This window comes from Grus americana, chromosome 14 (assembly GCF_028858705.1).
Source record: "Grus americana isolate bGruAme1 chromosome 14, bGruAme1.mat, whole genome shotgun sequence".
Classification (NCBI taxonomy): domain Eukaryota; kingdom Metazoa; phylum Chordata; class Aves; order Gruiformes; family Gruidae; genus Grus; species Grus americana.
Window position 1 is genome coordinate 8087697 of NC_072865.1, and position 1066 is coordinate 8088762.

Genomic DNA, 1066 nt, shown 5'->3' on the forward strand with positions numbered 1-1066 from the left:
GACCAAGTCCCCAGTGATGAGCCATGACAGTCTGGGGATGGACAGGCTCCTTGTCTCCAGCTGCCTTTTCTGCAGGGATGCCACATTAAAAATAACAGTCTAAAGGGTGATAACAAAGGACTCCTCAGGCACTGTGCCTTTACACAAACCCTTTGATTTGGCAAGAAACATCGGTATTATCACCATTATACAAGTTTTCACATCTATGGGGAGAAATGCATCAAATATCTGAGAACCGCATGAAACTCTAACACCTCTTTTACTCCAAGAAAAGAAAACAAACACCTTAATTGCTCTTTAGACAGCAGCTCTCATACTGGAAAGGTTCATCTCGGCGATAGCAGTCAAAGCTCCTCACTTGACCGTGGGTAGCTGCTGGGGAGGATGGGTCCAGCAGCACCCCAGAAAGATGTCCCCTCTTTGAGGTAGCTCCAGGAGAGAGCAACCTCTTTGCAGAGTACTTGCACACCTTTGCCTGCATGGGTATTTGCTAGTCACTTATTTTAAGCCCAGGTAACAGAAAAATCCACTCCCTGCTCCCTCTGGCTCCTCTGGCATCGCATGTGTGTCAGTGGGCAGCTGAGAGGTGAACGGGAGATGAACTATGAGATGACTTACTTGGGTAGCAGGGAGGATGGAGGAGTAGTTTGAATCCAGCCCAAACCCTGAGCTCTGTGGGCTTGACATAAGCATTTAAGCCTTTGGTTGGGATCTGGTGATAGAAGAGAGCTGGAAAGCACATTTCTTTTGTGGTTAAAGGTCCTTTTGTCGGCCCATAAATCCAGAGGGAGGTCTGTTTATTCTGTTTACTGCAGTTACCTAACCTGTGAGCCTCCGCGTAAATCATGGCAAGCCGTGATTTAGAGGGGAGCTGGTCTCCCTGTGGCGTGTGCACCGTGTCCCTGCCCAGACCCCCACGCAGGCAGCGCGCTCCTCCAGAAGCCGGGAGATAAGAGCAATAAAAGCCGCAGCTCTCTCTCCAGCACCACTACCGCTTCATTTTTTTTGGCATGATCACACATTGCTGCTAACGGGTGGAAAGAAGAACCCGAACCTAAATTTTTTT